Source organism: Schistocerca serialis, chromosome 11, assembly GCF_023864345.2.
Source record: "Schistocerca serialis cubense isolate TAMUIC-IGC-003099 chromosome 11, iqSchSeri2.2, whole genome shotgun sequence".
Taxonomy (NCBI): domain Eukaryota; kingdom Metazoa; phylum Arthropoda; class Insecta; order Orthoptera; family Acrididae; genus Schistocerca; species Schistocerca serialis.
This window is the reverse complement of record NC_064648.1, coordinates 190586671-190598911: the sequence shown is the minus strand read 5'-3', so window position 1 is coordinate 190598911 and position 12241 is coordinate 190586671. Positions and strand designations below refer to the sequence as shown.

Genomic DNA, 12241 nt, shown 5'->3' with positions numbered 1-12241 from the left:
TACGTCTGTGTCGGCACTGCCGGACCGCCTGCGTCCCATCCACGCCACAGTCAGTTATCTCGAACCGCGCTATACAGCTGGCAACACACACACCCTTCGCCTGGCGCCCCAAAAAACCGGATTTCGTCAACCGATTTCCCAGTACCGCTTTTGGTGAACGCAAAGATGGAACAAAGACGCTGCATTTTGGTCACGGGATGAGGAGAGGTGTGAACACAACATCTTCCGTCATCGTGCTGAGTGCCAGTGACTTACGCGCGAGCTTCGCGATTTGTGTCGATCATTTGCTACTCCAGAAACGACGGACGAGTGTGACAAGTTGTCGTTAAAGAAGGTTACAGGGATATCAATGCTGAGATCATCGGTGCCTGGGCTCACGTACTACTGTAACTTAAAATAAGTTACACTGAGCACGACACACATTTACCCTCAACGTGTGGACCAACTGAAATCTTTCTGTGATTTCGTTGATACTGGATGCGGGAAAGTTCTTGGTAGTATTAAAACTAGATGGTTGTCATTGTTGCCAGGAGTTACAAAAGTTATTGACATGTATGAACCTTTGAAATCTTGTTTTCTATCTCAGAATACATGTCCCACGTTGCTAAAACAAATTTTCGAGAACCGACAGTCACTTCTTTGGCTTCATTTCACACAATGCCCATTGAAAATGTTTTTTTTAAATTCAATCCAAAAGTTGGAAATAACCACAGTTTCAGCTTGCTTCAAGAAATAATACCATTTTAATTAACTTGGAAAAGAAGGTACTTTCACTCAGTCAAAATACGAGCCTTTTACCAATTCTAAGACACTTTTGTGACTTGTTTGGAAAAGTAGAGTTCTCCACCTCAACCTCTGAAATCATCTCATTGGATAACACAAAAAAAAAAAAAAATACTGTTTCTTGGGCTGAACTTTTAAATTTTCTGATAATTCTTAAGGCAGTAGACTAATGTGCAACATTTCAGACGAGATACGATGCGTGAACATTGTATCCCAGAAATTTGAGCAATTGGAAAAAGCTAATTTGGAAACAGTTAAGAGACTGTGTGATATATTCCACACACTTAAAAGTACAGGTACTTCATGTAAAAATATAGACACGCTTGTGAATTTTGCTCCTGCTGTACTATACACAAATATTGTTGTGGAAAGAATATTTTCAACTGTGAAGTCCCTTTGGAGGGTGGAATGTGTAGTGCTAGAACCACTTCATTCCCCATACGAGTTGTGTGTCTCATATTAGAGGCCAAAAACGAACATAAAATTCTTTGTCAAGTACAGAGTAGAGGTGCTCTTATTCAGTAGTTGTACTGTCTAATTATTGGATTTATAGTGAATTCTTGCAATGGGCCTTTGTCCTCAGAAGTTGACTGCCGACAGTAGTTGCTCTCTGTCCCAGTGTACTTAAAAGCAGAATAAGCAAGCATTCTTCAAAACTATATAATGTATGGATGGTCTGTGTCTGCATCAAGTAAATCCTACCCCATATTTAGCAGATTGGGTTCCGCATTTGGAGGCTGCATTCGAGAGAGACGTACCATATGTCGAAGTTTAAGCACCATTTAATATTTTCGTGTGTTTTAATTCAGACATAAATGTCGAGTGGCTCTTTACATACCACCTCATAGAGCCACTCTACTTCCTAGTCAAGCTCCCTCAAATCATTCAGTTTTTATCTTCCCTTAATAGCGATCAATCAATAAAATTGTAATATGTTGTCTTGTGTATCCAGTACGAGGATATTTCATTCCTTAGCTCATACAACAGCCTGACAGGTAGTGGTTTTCTCGGCTATTTTTCCAGTACTTGAACGAATTTCAGCCACAAACTAAGTTTGTGTGTGTGGTGCGTGCTCAATGAAACGAAAACGAAAATAACCTCTCTTTGCCTGGTGGCTGTTGGTATTTGAGGTCAGGAACAGGTTTCATTCGGAACACCGACTTTGCCATTAAATCTGAATTTTGCGGAGAACAGGTAGCCTTCATAATGGCGAGACCCTTTTGCACAGGATTTCGGTCACCCCAGGGACCTTATGTCGATGCTGTGACATTGTTAGGGTGTACTAACATGTAAATTTTATTTTCTACAGATCTCACACAATTACTTCATTGTGGTTGATCAGCGTTGTTGCTTGCTTTATGAAACAGTGTCGTCTTTGATGCCTGTTTTGAATTTTGTGTGAAGTGTGTTTATGGTACTTTGGGAGCTTTTCGTCGTAATCCTTTTCATTGGGGAGTTTTTTAAATGTAATTAATCCTCGGTGTGACAATGATTTTGCGCTGGGAATTGCGTGTGAAGCTCATTTTCATTCTATCAGGTTGCTTGTGATGAATACTCTTGTTTAGCCAGTGTGATGAACTTAATAAAAATTCAGCATGTTATTTAAGTGTGTTTCAGGTAGTGTTTTTTCTGTATAAGATTTTCATTTGCGTTATTCGAAAATAGTTACGTTAGTCGCTCCAAAAGCAGTACGAGGAGAAAAGAAAAAAAGGTGGTGAGGAGTCAGTATGCGAAATGCCCAAAAAAGAGACTGCGAAGGTACAGAGACGTGTAGGAGATAGATTCTCCCCAATTTTAGCCACGAAAATGTGCAAAATGAAACAGTAGGTTCCTCCGATGCGAGAGAAATGAGTGAGCCAGACTTCAGTGGTGCAGCGGAGATGTTTAGATTTAGGATGCGCACAGCCTGCTCCACTCACAGCTAGCAGTGTTTCGGGTCGAGTGCACAACTTACTAAGCGTGAGTGCGGGCGAGGCTGAAGCAACGATAAGTGAACAGAGGACAGCAGTGCATGTAGCTCTGAGCAGAACATGACTGGACAATTTGGCCACGCTGATAAAAAGAGTAAGCACACAGCGAAGAGTTAAAGGCAGACTGCAGACTTGCTGGCGTCAAAGGAGGAGCTGAACTGAGATTTAGTTGCCGAATATGGCACCTTAACGACTACAGTAGAATCACTGAGCTCAGAAATTGATGATGATATGGAAGAAACGTTCAGAACTTAAAATCAAGGGCGACACTGCGCAATTTGAAGAAGCTAAGGCCATCGGTCTCTAGACTTACACACTACTTAAACTAATGTAAACTAATTTATGCTAAGAACAACACACACACACACACACACACACACACACACACACACACACACACACACACACATGCCCGTGGGAGGATTCGAACCTCCGGCTGGAGGGGCCGCGCAATCCGTGACACGGCGCCTCAAACCTCGCGGCACTTGGAGAGGCAGGAAACAGGTTAAGTGGGATAGAAGTAGAACAGAAAAGAGTGAGCGGGAAAGGCTGGTTGCCAGGTGGCTAGAACAGGAGCATGGGGGATGTGACTGATGGTGATCATAGGGAATTCTTTAATCTACTAAAACGAATGCCCATGTTCACTGGCAACATACAGGGTGGCGCACGAAATGTGTTACCATTTTGTTTTTGAATATGAACTTTGTCAATACGATCTGAAAGGAACATATACTACAATGAAGAGCCGCCCATGGAGATTTGTTCTAACTCAGCGCATACTGAATATGTCCGCCAGTTCGTTTCCGACCTTCCTTCAAACGAATACTGAAGTTAGTGATTACCTACGGCACATGTCTTCCGCAATTTCAGCGCAAGCTTGAAAAATAAGTTTTCTGAGCTCCATTAAATCAAGTGGACGTTTCGGGGAAATTTTTTCCTTTAGGTACCCCAAAAAGAAGAAAGTCACATGGATTGAGGTCTGGACTATGAGTTTTTACACGAGCATTTCGACGTACAGATCATTTCACTCAGGCTTCCAGCTCGCTTCAATGACGGACAAAATTGGCTCCCCAATGGCGGACATATTGAGCATGTGCTCAGTTAGAACAAATCTCCATGGACGGCTCCTCATTGTAGTATATGTTCCTTTCAGATTGTATTGACAATACAGTTTATATTCAAAAACAAAATGGTAACACATTTCGTGCGCCATCCTGTATGTAAGCCAAGTACGGACATTATCGAGACACTTTGGAGGGAATAAACAGCAGGAGTTTTGGAACTGGAAAGTACAGTTAAGGAAACGCTCGATGTTGCAAATACAGTACATGCACAGAAGCCTTAGGCAAATCATAACAAATAGCTACAGGCAATCCACTTACACTGGAATCATTAAAATTTTGTAGGAATCCACAGTACTTGCGAGCTGAAATTAGGAACAGCATTCGGTAATTTTGAAAGAGAAAATGGGAGCTCAACTTGGAATCGACCGAAGTACAAGTAGGCACAACTGTGGATGAATAGGCCGGCTCGAAAAAGTGCAGAAGAAATCTGCAGCAGAAATCCTGCGTCTGTGATGTAACGAAAACTAAGATGCACTGCGATGAAAAAAGAAAAGAAAATGAGAATGAGAATTGCCCGAAACTACGGAAGACGCTGTGCTAATACGATGCTAAACAGCATCTTCTACATTTGCATCTACATCTACATCTACATGCTCTGCAAACGACCGCGGCAGAGAGTAGGTCCCACAGTACCAGTTGTCAGGGTTTGTTCCTGTTCCATTCACGTATGGAGCGCGGGAAGAATGACTGAATGCCTCTGTACGCTTAGTACTTACTGTAATCTTATCCTCACGATCCCTATGTGAGCGGTACGTAGAGGGTTGTAAGTATATTTCTAGCATTACCATCTAAAGGCAGTTCTTGAAACTTTGTTAATAGACTTTCTCGGGATAGTTTGGGCCTGTCTGAGTCTGGAAGTTCAGTTACTTGCGTACTTCCGTTACACTCCTACGGGTCAAACAAATCCATGACAATTCGTGCTACCCTTCTCTGTATACGTTCAGTATCCCTAGTTAGTCGTATCTGGTGCGGGTCCCACACACTTGAGCAATATTCTAGAACCGGTGGTACGAGTGGTTTGTAAGCAAAGTCCTTTGTAGGCTGACCGCTCTCCACCAGTAAACTGAAGTCTGTCACCTGCTTTACCTACAACTAAGCGTATGTCTTCATTCCTTCTCATACCAGGTACTTTTTATGTGTCGGCCAACTCCAACAGTGACTCCATGATATAGTCTTGGAATACTATTTTTAATTTTCTGGAGGCACAGTTTTACATTTATGAACATATAAATCAAGTTGCCGTTTTTTCACCGCTCTGAATTCTTATCAAGATCTGACTGAATATTTATGCAGCTTCTTGCAGACAGTACATTACAGATAACTGGATCATCTGAAAAACTCTGAGGTTACCATTATTATTAATACACTACTGGCCATTAAAAATGCTACACCACGAAGATGACGTGCTACAGACGCGAAATTTAACCGACAGGAAGATGCTGTAATATGCAAACGATTAGCTTTTCAGAGCATTCACACAAGGTTGGCGCCGGTGGCGACACCTACAACGTGCTGACATGAGGAAAGTTTCCAACCGATTTCTCATACACAAACAGCAGTTGACCGGCGTTGCCTGGTGAAATGTTGTTCTGATGCCTCGTGTTAGGAAGAGAAATGCGTACCATCACGTTTCCGACTATGATAAAGGTCGGATTGTAGTCTATCGCGATTGCGGTTTATCGTATCGCGACATTGCTGCTCGCGTTGGTCGAGATCCAAAGACTGTTAGCAGAAAATGGAGTCGGTGGGTTCAGGAGGGTAATACGGAACGCCGTGCTGGATCCCAACGGCCTCCTATCACTGGCAGTCGAGATGACAGGCATCTTATCCGCATGGCTGTAACGGATCGTGTAGCCACGTCTCGAACCCTTAGTCAACAGATGGGGACGTCTGCAAGACAACAACCATCTGCACGAACAGTTCAACAACGTTTGCAGCAGCATGGACTATGAGCTCTAAGACAATGGCTGCGGATACCCTTGATGCTGCATCACAGACAGGAGCTCCTGCGATGGTGTACTCGACGACGAACCTGGGTGCACGAATGGCAAAACATTTTTTCGGATGAATCCAGGTTCTGTTTAAAGCATCATGATGGTCGCATCCGTGTTTGGCGACATCGCGGTGAACGCACATTGGAAGCGTGTATTCGTCATCACCATACTGGCGTATCACACCGCGTGATGGTATGGTGCGCCATCGGTTACACGTCTCGGTCACCACGTGTTCGCATTGACGGCACTTTGAACAGTAGACGTTAAATTTCAGATGTGTTATGACCCGTGGCTCTACCTTTCATTCGATCCCTGTGAAACCCTACATTTCAGCATGATACTGCACTACCGCATGTTCCAGGTCCTGTACGGGCCTTTCTGCTTACAGAAAATGCTCGACTGCTGCACTGGTCAACACATTCTCCAGATCTCTCACCAATTCAAAACGTCTGGTCAGTGGTGGCCGAGCAATTGGCTCGTCACAATACGCCATTCACTACTCTTGATGAACTGTGGTATCGTGTTGAAGCTGCATGGGCAGCTGTACCTGTACACGCCATCCAAACACTGTTTGACGCAATGCCCAGGCGTATCAAGGCCGTTATTACGGCCAGAGGTGGTTGTTCTGGGTACTGATTTCTCAGGATCTATGCACCCAAATTGCGTGAAAATATAACCACATATCAGTTCTAGTATAATATATGTGTCCAATGAATAACCGTTTATCATCTGCATTTCTTCTTGGTGTAGCAATTTTAATAGCCAGTAGTGTATTTCGTCTTCCGTAGCGCTGTGGTGTGATCTCGGAGCTGTGTTAAGGGCAACTTACAGTTCACAGGAGTTTCTGCAAACGTGACGTTATTTTGACGCCATAAGTATTGCATTCATGTGGACCGGGCTGTGGATAAGGGAGAGATGTTGGCAAGAATTAGCTCCGAAACTTACTGAAAAAGTTGTGCCAACTGCTCTTGCTAATACGCCTTCGTTAACATCAAAAGTGAGACCACTTGCTGATTTACAAGCAAAAAGAATCTTAAGCCAGCCAGCACAGAATCCAATAACCCGCTCATTAACGTTTCTCAAGAAAAGTTACTTTTTTTAAAAAAATCTGAAAACTGACGTGTAGAGTTGGTCCGTAGTCAGAAAAAAAGGGGAGGGGCAGTCATTCTAACAAGTGAGGTAAACGATCAGCTCACTTACCTTGTGTCCAGTAAGTAAAGCCTTTTCGAAACCTCAACATAGCTAGCATCTCTCGAAAACACGCCACTATCTGTAGCATTTTGTGTAATAAAATCAAGAAAAGCGTAATATAGGTGGTTGAAGAGAGCCTTTAATGGGAGATTTTTGTCTGGGAAAGAAGTGGCCTAGAAAAACTAGCCCGTAAATTGTCTTTTGTACACTTCACATATGGCTAAATTTTATGTATAGCTGAGACTACGTTACCTTTTTATTCTGTGGCAAATGTGTCGTTCAGTTCTATGCTTTTTATTTTGAATGGCAATTTGCTTTTCCAGATGATCAACGTGTGAATATTTATTCACATTTGCGAGTTTCACACTTAATATGTAGATTTGTAAATTATTGACAATGACAACCCAGACCTGAGACGCACGCCTCCAGAGAAAGGGAACTACTGTATGTACACAATGTCTAATATCTAAGAACTAACTGCAATTAACTTAATAAAGAAGTCCCAGAACCTTTGCAAACGTGAAGGTGAGATGGTAGGACGCGAGTCACCTCCGTAGCTACCCTCTGCTCTGTAACTCAACGCTTACAACCGCTGCCTCACAATCAACCGCTGGAAGATCAGCCCCCGCACCGTAAACTGACTGTAATGAAGGCTTTAGCAGCCGATACGTCCTTATATGACGTCTGATAACACATCAGAAAGAAAGTGTCGTGTTTTAAAAAATCTTCCATGTAGAGCTGCCCTGAAACGGTGCTGTTTCATAATACGGAATTTAGGACCTCCTATCCAGTAGCAGCCATGACAAATGATTAGGTTTTTTTATGGATAAATAATTATAACAGTCACGTGCAAATGTCTTCAACTCACGGGGTAACAGTGTGGTAAGTTTCTTTTTTTAACCATTCTTGACGGCCCACATAAAGTCTTGTCTTCCGCCATTTCCTTTTTTTGTCTTCACAGGAACACAGCCGACCAATCGAGCAGAACCGTTGTTCCAGCTCCAAGTACTGGAGACGCTGTCCAATGCTCGTACTGCATGCCTGGACTGCACACTTGCGAAGGGCGTTTCACTTTTCCAATACCTATGTACCCTAAAATGTATCACAGAGTTTCGTGGTGTGCAACTTAATGACTCCGAAATGCACCACTTACGCTTCGCGGAAACTGAATATAACCTGGCGTCTACAACGACTGCTGTTTCCCACCAACCACAACACGGCACAACTGAAGTCATGAGAAAAGTTACTGACTTCTAAATGACGGGAAAATTCTCCGTACAACTTCGTATGCATTACGTAGCTAAAAATGAAATTTCCATCCCGATGACAAATTTATTACTGTCTTCATTTGCATACTGACGAGTGAACCATCATTTGAATTCTGAGTTCCGTATAACACTTTACAGGTTTGCATCAGAAGATCACGTGATCAGAAACACCTAAAGAGTGAATAGTAAAGATATTGTTTTCCGACGCAGACTGAATGCACATTTAACAGCACATGACGATTCTTGCTGCACGAATTTCGTGAAAGGAAATACGGACCAGTACTCTACGAGATGTGTCCACACTAGGAATAAGAAAACACCGCACCTGTTGCTACCGCTGGCCATCTTTGACCGACGACGAAAACGCCGGATAAACCACTCACCAAAACGCAGTATGCGTAAAATACGTGTAGTAAGAAGGACTATTTAGTTTGTTTCCATCACAGCACATTCATACACTTCACCAAATCACAAACTCTCCCGTTTCAGTCTCAGCTGCAGAAACGTGTCAGCACACCCCGCCTTCCAAGCAACAATGTGGGAGGAAAACAAACGTCAGTGTTGTGTTCTGCCTCTGTACTGAGAGTAGAGAGAGAGTCCCGTGAAACTACGACACAGGTCAAGGCCAGGGTGTGGCATCGGCAGGACACTCGGTGGGGAGTCTTGTTTTACGGTACGTGGTTGTGCCCTAGCAGTTTTAAGATTTTAATTTGGAAGGCATGATATATACCGCAAAGTGCGTTGAATGTATTGCAAGTCTGGACATCGGAATATACTCCGTTCATCACATTAAACTTCATGTAAACATTACACTATGTACTCTTCCGCGTTTGCTGGAACCTCTTTGGATTTAGTTTCAGGTGGAGCAGATGCCAAGCGGTCACAAGTGCAATCAAGTACGATGATGAGGGTTCGTTTTATGCTGTGCCTATCGACTTGTGCTGTAATACGGGACTACAGCTTTACCGGCGCATTTAGCTTTGACAGCACTGGCCGGGCAAGTGGTCCAGCTAACGTGCACTGGTGTGAGCAGTGGCGGTTCAGACGTAAACAGAGACGAGCAGAGGACAATACAGCTTTGGATGTGAATTTTTAAACAGAAGGAAATAATATATGGCAAAACTCAGGCGATTTTCTCTTTACGTGACCGGACGGAAAATATAACATGCCATCGTTATTAGCGAACATAGTATTTTAATTAAAAGCAGGAGTGATGAAAATTCGTGACTAACGAGGGTAATTTTTCCACATGAGCTGCGTGTGGCGTAAAAGCGCAGTTTAGTAGCGCAATGTAGTAAAATACGTAAGCCACTGAAGGTATCGGAGTCAGTTGTCTGGTAATCTCTGAACTCCTACCACATCGGCCACCTCTGAACACACTTCAGTACAGCTACGTTGATAACGAGTCTATCAGAGACAGAACCCCAAGCCAGAAAAATGTCCACATTTCCTCCTCCTCCTCCTCTTTCGTGACGTGCTGTTCTGCAGTTCGCCATCGTTAGGCAGTCACGTGTCACAAAGCTTCGCGCATTAGTTGCAGTACGTTTGACAGCGTAATGTCTTGTTATTTCTCGCGACAAATCCCTTAACTTGGCTCCATATCAATTCTGCCGGGTTCAGACTGCAGTGTTACGACCACAACTCTAAAAATAATCCATTTGTACAGCGTGCTCGACGGCGTCAAAATTGTCTTCCATGTTCCTGCGCCATTTATCACTCTGGCTCATGTTAGATCACATCTGTCCTACAAAACAATGGGCATATGCGAAGAGCGTACTTGACTTTACAATTTTTCTCCAAGAAACTTATTTATATAACGTTTTATCTTCAACCATCTTTTACAATCTTTTATAAAATATCGGTAATTGAGAATTTATACTTGCAATGAAAACCAGAAATTTTCGTGTGATACGTAATTGTGAACTACAAGATCTGCATTTCTCTTAAAATTGGTGACTCATGAGTTAATTGCCATATATGGCGCAAAACCATATCAACCAAAACCACTAAAAGCAAACGCAAAATATAACTATTTACAACAGCAGATAAAAATTCTGCTTGATGCTTTCCTAAGAGTGTCTCCATTCCTCCCAAGCTAATTGTGTAAGTGTAGAGAAGATATGGCTCAATTTCACAGATACAGTATCGACAGAAATAGATTCATACCGCCTAAGTTAAGAGACGGGACTGATCCACCATGGTACACAAAACACGTCAGATCACTGTTGCATAAGCAACGAAAAACGCATGCCAAATTCAGAGGAACGCAAAATCTCGAGGACTGGCTAAGATTCACGGAAGTTCGAAATAGTACGGACGTCAATGCTAGATGCTTTTAATAGTTTCCACAATGAAACATTGTCTCAAAATATGGTAGAAAACCCAAAGAGATTCTGGTCGTATGTAAAGTAAACCAGTGGCAGAAAACAGTAAACACCGCCACTGCGCGATAGCGATGGAGAAGTTACCGATGGTGGCGCCACTGAAGCGGAGTTACTAAATACAGTTTTCCGTAATTCCTTCACGAAAGAAGACGACGTACATATTCCAGAATTCGAAACCAGAACAGTTGTTAGCGTGAGTGACAAAAGTAGATAGGTGTTGCGAAACAACTCAAATCACTTTACTAAGGCAAGTCTTCAGCTCCAGATGATGTAGCAATCAGGTTCCTTTCAGAGTATGCAGACAACACCGCCTTTCTTATGAATCATATACAACCGCTCACTTGACGAAGGGTCTGTTCCTGAAGACTGGAAAGTAGCAAAGGTCACACCAATATTCAAGAAAGGAAATAGGAGTAATCCATTTAACTACAGACCCAAATCAATGACCTCAATTTGCAGTACGATTTTGGAGCACATACTCTACTTTAACATTATGAATCACTTTGAAGAAAATGACTTATTGATACATAACCAACACGGCTTCAGAAAATATCGTTCTTTATTCCCATCAAGTATTGAGTGCTGTCGACAAGGGATCTCATATCGATTCGATATTCCTAGATTTCCGGAAGGCTTTTGATATCGTTCCTCACAAGCGACTATTAATCAAATTGCGTGCATATGGAGTATCGTCTCAGTTGTGTGATTGGATTCGTGATTTCCTCTCCGAGAGAGGTCACAGTTCGTGGCGATAGACGGTAAATCATCGACTAGAACAGAAGTGATATAAGGCGTTCGCAAGGTAGTGTCATAGGCCCTCTGCTGTTCCTGATTTACATACATGATCTAGGAGATATATGAGCAGCCCCCTTGGATTGTTTGCAGATGACGCTGTAATTTACAGTCTAGTAAAGTCATCAGTCGATCAATTCCCACTACAAAATGACCTAGAGAGAATTTCTGTATGGTAAGAAAAGTGGCAATTGGCACTAAGCAAAGAAAAGTGCGAGGTCATCCACATGGGTACTAAAAGAAATCCGAGTAATTTTGGGTATACGATAAATCGCACAAATCTTAGGGCTGTCAATTCGACTAAATACAGAGGAATTACAATTACGAGCAACTTAAATTGGAATGACCTCATAGATAATATTGTGGGGAAGGCGAAACAGACTGCGCTTTGTTGGCAGGACACTAAAGAGACAGCCTACATCACACTTGTCCGTCCTCTGCTGGAATATTGCTACGCGGTATGGGATCCTTACCAGGTAGGATTGACGGAGGACATCGAAAAAGTTCAAGGGACGGTAGCTCATTTCGTGTTATCGCGAAATAGGGGTGAGAGTGTAACTGGTATGAGACGCGAGTTGGGCTGAGAGTCACTGAATCAATGGCAGTCTAGATTGAGGAGAGATCTATTTACGAAATTTCTCCAACTTTCTCTCCCGAATGTGTAAATATTTTGTCGACACCCAACTACGTAGGAAGAAATGATCATGATATTAAAATAAGAGAAATCAGAGCTCG

The 12241-nt window shown here is 42.7% G+C and overlaps 1 protein-coding gene across 1 annotated transcript in view; it reads right to left on the bottom strand.

Annotated features, from left to right (window-relative positions):
* The window catches only part of LOC126426740 (ankyrin repeat domain-containing protein 23-like), a 107251-nt gene that overhangs the window by 89233 nt on the left and 5777 nt on the right, over positions 1-12241 (bottom strand). The window lies entirely within an intron of this gene.